Source organism: Drosophila erecta, unplaced genomic scaffold, assembly GCF_003286155.1.
Source record: "Drosophila erecta strain 14021-0224.00,06,07 unplaced genomic scaffold, DereRS2 tig00000021-arrow-pilon, whole genome shotgun sequence".
NCBI classification, from domain to species: domain Eukaryota; kingdom Metazoa; phylum Arthropoda; class Insecta; order Diptera; family Drosophilidae; genus Drosophila; species Drosophila erecta.
The window spans coordinates 25355635-25361634 of record NW_020825198.1 but is presented as its reverse complement, the minus strand read 5'-3'; positions in this window follow the sequence as shown (position 1 = coordinate 25361634).

Below are 6000 nucleotides of genomic sequence, written 5' to 3'. Positions count from 1 at the left end.
AGCTCGTTACCGTTAAGCGGTTCGTATCTTGGGGGAATGTTATTTATGAGGCTTTTGGAGAGAGAAGCTTTCCAAAAGATCGGCTTTAGCTTTTTATATGAAGAGTGAATATGTCGTATGAAGAAATGAATATGTCACTATATATAGTAAGTCTCCCCGAAAAGTTGATTAGTTTTCTGTATGCCTGGTGTAGATGTTTTTCATAAGTAGTCAAGATCAATTCTTTAAATTCTGCGTAAGTGGTTATTTTTTTTTTTAAACTCGAGCTGCTGATTTTGTATATATGGAGTTTATTGTTTGTTTGTGTGCGGCCTGAATGACTTCGAAATCTGCGTCACTCTCAATATAAATTAACAACTAATAGAGCGCTCAATATATTTGAGTCAGCAGCCACATAATTTACGTTCATAATGCCCTAGCAACTAAGTAGCTTCATACAAACAATGCTGATACGCCCCAACTGAGTTCAGCGCTCCGCGCTAAGAACACCCAGTATCCGGGGTACTGAACTGCGCTGCACAATTGCTGAGTCGGCTTTCCGACCATGGGTTTATGGCGTGATGCATTGGAGCTAGGGTAAATTCATATTTTCTCGATTCTTTGTATTCAGTTTTAAGATAAAATAATTACTTTTCGTGGTGAAAAGTCCAAAATAGTGAATAGTGCAAGCACGTTTCGAAGTATCGTCAGCTGGTTTGAGGACGAGCAATACGAGTTCCACTGCTATCAGCTTAAGGAGGACAGACCGTATAGAGACTTCATAAAAGGTCTGCACCATAGCACACTGTCTAGCCAGATCAAAGAATAGATTGAAAAAGTTGGTCACAAGGTGCTTGATGTACATACACCCCTAAAGCGCAGCGAGCCTGGTACTCCCACAAATAAGCCAGTCAATATATTCTTCAATATTGCCGCTGTGGCCAATAACAAGGCGATCCTAGCAGTGAAGACTCTATGCCATATGAGAGTGGTAATAGAACCACTTCGCAAGCGCACTACTATCGTGCAATGCCATCGATGCCAGCAGTTTGGTCAAACGGCCAAATACTGCCGCAAAGCTCACATCTGTGTGAAGTGCGGTGGAGAGCATCCTGCCAAGGATTGCACTCGACCACGTAGTGAGGAATGCACCTGCTACAACTGTAGTAAACAGCCAACTATTCGGGCTGCACCAAGTTCCAGGAGTATCTACACGCTCGAGGCCCATGAGTGGAGGCCAAGAGTGGACAAGCAAAACCGAAGGCAATGCGAGAAGTTTGCCGCGCTACACCACCGGAAGCAGGCCGACTGCTACCCTTCAAGGCGGCGTCTTCTATGCAGCCGTAGCAAAGCAGCACCAGCAGCAGACCCAACAGCACTTTAACGACCGGAGCCGCAGCCGACAAAGAGAGACGAGAGAGCCACTACAGCATCCGATGGACACCAACAACAACATCGAAGCCATCCTCAAGTTGCTGAGTGATAGCATCAACTCCCTCCGAGCGTCCCAAGAAAAACAGATGCAGATCATGATGATGTTGCTAAAGCAGCAGCAACAACAGACACAGCAGCATGGGCAGATTCTTAATCTGCTCACTGCCGTCCATGTGCAGCAAGCCCCATAATGATGCCGCTGCGCATCCTAGTGTGGAACGCCGACGGCGTATTCACAAAGTTGCCTGAAGATGAGTGCTTCGTTCGACGTCACGAAATCGATGTTTTACTGCTCAGTGAGACACACTGCAAGGGGGCAGAGACACCCAAGTTAGTTGGCTATGTAGCCTACACTGCCAATGATCCGAGTGCCGGCAACGCCAAAGGCGGGGCAGCCATCATGATCAAATCTAGCCTTGCCCACATCCCGCTAACACCTATAGCAACTAACAAGGTACAACTTGCGCCGGCAGCTATCGAAACAGCACTTGGCCCTATACGCTTTGGAGCGGTTTACTGCCCCCCGAGATTTGCATGGACTACGGACGAGTTCAAAAACATTCTGGAAGTGTTTCGGACTAGATTCATCGTTGCGGGCGATTGGAATGCGTCCCACTGGCTCTGGGGTGCGGGAAGGAGCAACCAAAGAGGCCTTGCACTTGCGAATCTCGTCCTAAACTCGGAGGTGAACTCGCTAGCAACAGGAGGACCACCATGATACCCATACGGCAGTAGAGGCTCTCCAGGCTACATTGATTTTGCGCTGACAAGGGGTGTGCTGGGCATTCACGCCAGCATAAGTACGGTTGTTGAGCTAAGCTCCGACCACCTGCCTCTGGTAATTACGCTGGACGCAGGGGCAATATGCTACCCTAAAGTGGAGCGGATAATCACTAGACGCACTAACCTGGAGGTATTCCAATAGCAGCTGGAGTCCACTCTGCCCCTCAACACTGCCTTAAGCTCCGAACAGGACGTTGATGATGCAATCGATCTGTTCACCAACAACATAAAAACAGCAGCTAGACTGACAACTCGCAGCATATCTAGGCAGCCCGCGGCAGATCGAATCCCAATAATCAGGGAGATCCTGCTACTCATAGCTGAGAAGAGGCGCTTACGCACTAGGTGGATGAGGTCTCGCCACCCGCTAGACAAGACGGAATGGAATCGAGCGCTGAGTAGGCTCCGTTGCGCGTTGGTGTTGCACAAATCCGAATGGTTCGGCGAAAGGCTTCTCAACAGTGGAGTCGAAAGTGAAGCGACGCATTCACTCTGGAAGGCCACGCGTGCTATCAAAAGGCGTTGCACGAGGAAGGCGCCATTAGCCCACAGTAACGGGACATGGTGTCGGACCGACTTGGAACAAGCGGAGGTATTCGCTGCGCACCTCGCCGAGCGATTTCAACCATTCAATCTCGCCAGCCTGCAACAGGTTGAAGAAACTCAGGAGCAGTTGAACCAAGCGCTTCAAATGGATCCACCAATCACGATGTTTGAACCTTGCGAGATAGCCGATGTCATTGCGAACCAGAGCAACAACAGAGCACCAGGACAGGACGTTATCTGCAACGCCACATTGAAAACACTGCCCAGTCATGCGATCCTCTACATAACGTTGGTTTTTAATGCTATCGTGAGGTTGCAATACTTCCCTCATCAGTGGAAGCTCGGGATAATCACCATGATCCACAAACCTGGCAAGCCAGAAAGGGAGCCCGCCTCCTACCGGCCGATCAGTCTTCTCCCTTCAATTTCGGTGTTTGAGAGACTGATTGCTGCCCGGATTGTAACGATCATGGAAGCCCAGGGAATTACCCCTGAGCACCAGTTCGGTTTTCGTGTCGAGCAGCTCCATCGGGTCGTTGATCAAATTCTGATTGCCTACGACAATGAGGAATATTGCAACAGCCTCTTCTTGGACATTCGAGAAGCGTTTGATCGACTCGGACTCCAACTAAAAATCAAACAGACGCAACCTGCTCCATATTTTGGGTTGCTGAAATCGTACTTGGAAGGAAGGCGATTCGCTGTGCGTTTCCATTCAGCACTTTCCACCGAACATAATGTGGCAGCTGGAGTTCCACAAGGTAGTGTCCTCGGCCCCCTGCTTTGCTGCCTGTATAGCCACGATATGCCGCAGCCAGATGAAAGCCTATACAGGAAATCTATGTTGGCCACATTTGCCGATAACGTGTGCGTCACCTACAGGTCCCGATGCGAGCACGACGCAGCCGAACCCCTCGGTATGGCAAAGCGTTGGAACATCGGCATCAATAGCAGTAAATCCACCAACGTCTGCTTTACTCTAAAGCGGAGAACGCCATCGACCGTCCATATCGAGGGAGCCCTCGTACCACAGCCGAACGCAGCAAAGTACCTTGGAGTGCTGCTGGACCGCAGACTCACATTTGCCAATCATGTGACTGCCATCAGAACACGCTTACGTGCTAAGGTGGCGAAGCACTACTGGCTACTCTGCTCGCGCAGTAAACTGTCACTCTCCAACAATCTGACAATTTACAAACAGATCATAGCACCAAACTGGAAGTACGGGTGCCAAATCAAAAGGATCCAGGCTATCCAAAATAAGGTCGCAAGACTCATCACCGGCTGCGAGTGGTTTGTGCGAAACACCACCCTGCACAGAGACCTCAAACTCGCGACGGTATTTGACGAGATAAACCAGCACTCGAGTCGATACCATGACAGGCTGGAGCGCCACAGAAATCGACTTGCCAGCGCTCTAAGCAGATCTCGCCCACCAAGGAGGCTCAACAGAAGGCAACCGAGGGATCTCATTTCCCGATCTCATCTGACTAGGGCCAGCAGAAGCTCACCCACATCATAAATTATTGTTATCTGTGATTGTTTTGTTATTGTTAAAATGTTGTTAAACTGATAAAGCTAACTAGACTATAGTTAGCCGGCGCGCCCAAATGGGCTGAATCAATAGAGAAAAAGGACATAAAGGGGTTCCCAGACTTCCCCGTACGCCTCAATAAAACCTTTATGTCCTTTTTCTCTATTGATTCAGCCCATTTGGGCGCGCCGGCTAACTATAGTCTAGTTAGCTTTATCAATTTAACAAAATTTTAACAATAACAAAACAAGTAACTGTGAGCTATTGCTGCCCAAAGGAATAAAATAATAAATAATAAACAATAGAAAATTATTCCCTTGCGCAAGCCTTTTCTTTTGAGGGAAGAGTTTTTTCGTCGACTTCTATTTCTCGCGCACGTAAATAGCGCCGTCAACTGTGCTCGGAAAGAATTAATTTTGCGGTGCCAACCAATGGTCAATGAGTTGGGCAGGTGCATATACAGAGATGTAGAGATATCAAGGTCAAGTACGATAATGACGACGGGAGGAATTTAGAATCAGAAGGGTATCGTTATACTACGACAGATAACATTACAGACATGGACGCTGCCGAGTTACAGGAAATTATATCTGGAGCTGTTAGCCAGGCTTTAGCCCAGCAGGAAACTAGATTGAAGCAGGCGTTCCAGTCACAATTGGACGAGGTGAAACAACAAATGCAAAACTTGCGCGTGGAAGCAGCACAAGTGGAAGTTTACCAGAAAAAACCGTAGACCCAAGCATTCGGTGTGAAGTCAAGCTTGACATCGTTAAGACCATGCCAGATTTTACGGGAGAATAGGATGACTATGTGTCATGGCGGCAATCGGCTGTAGATGCATACGAAATCTTGAAACCGTATCACGGTAGCAAGGCACACTACCAGGCAGTGTCGATCATTAGAAATAAAATCAGGGGATCGACAAGAGGCCTACTGGCTGCGCATAACACAGTCTTAAATTTCGATGCCATTATTGCTCGATTAGACTGCACTTACGCGGACAAAACGTCGTTGCGTGTCCTTAGACAGGGACTTGAAACAGTTAGGCAAGGAGAACTTAGCCTAATGCAATACTACGACGACGTAGAAAAGCGATTGACTTTAATAACGAATAAGATCGTTATGACACACGAACCGGACAGTGCCATTCTGTTTAATAATGAAGTTAGAGAGGATGCTCTCCATGCATTTATTGCTGGCCTTAGGAAACACTTGAGGGCCATAGTCTTGCCAGCGCAGTCCAAGGATTTGCCCTCAGCTTTGGCTTTAGCTAGGGAATCCGAGGCTACCATAGAGCGCACTACCATTGCTGCCACATACGCAAAGGCTTTGGAGGACAAGGCACTCACCTATGAGCACCGAAGGAACCAAAACCGCTCAAGGGAGCCGCAGGGAAAACATAGCAGGGACGAAGATGGCCAAGGGAAGATCCCCCATTTTTACAAAAAACAGAATAGCTCCAACAAAATAGTTCTGCCCAGAACGCGGGCAGCTATCGAATTCAGTCGCCTGAGCCTATGGAATTAGGCTCTACCATGACTCAACATAGGCAGCCGACTTCCTTTGGAAGCGGTCAGCTTACAAATACCAAGACCGAAAGTGTTCGGGGCCATAAAAGATTCGGCTCCGCACGTATGACCGCTCAAAGGCGTCAGAGGTTGCAGAACACTATGTAACAGGCTGACGATAAAAATGACCGCGAATATGGGGGCGCGGCCGCAGCG